The sequence below is a fragment of the Merops nubicus genome, unplaced genomic scaffold (assembly GCF_000691845.1).
Source record: "Merops nubicus isolate BGI_N331 unplaced genomic scaffold, ASM69184v1 scaffold26814, whole genome shotgun sequence".
Lineage (NCBI taxonomy): Eukaryota > Metazoa > Chordata > Aves > Coraciiformes > Meropidae > Merops > Merops nubicus.
In genome coordinates this window covers 1-204 of record NW_008603926.1, presented here as the reverse complement: position 1 = coordinate 204, position 204 = coordinate 1, and positions in this window count along the sequence as shown.

The following is a 204-nucleotide window of genomic DNA, read 5'->3' as shown; positions in this document are numbered from 1 at the left end:
GTGCCCGCACGCACACACACCCGGGCCCGTCCCCCCTCCCCGCCGAAGGAGGCGCGGGAGAAGGCGAAGATCAACCCCCCCTCCTCGGCGTCGAAGAAAGCCACCGACCCCCCGGGGTAGTCCAGGTGGACGCCCACCCTCCGGGGCACCCAGCGGAGGGGCAGCAGGGTCACCTTGTGGGGGGTGAGCGCCCGGATTTGCCCT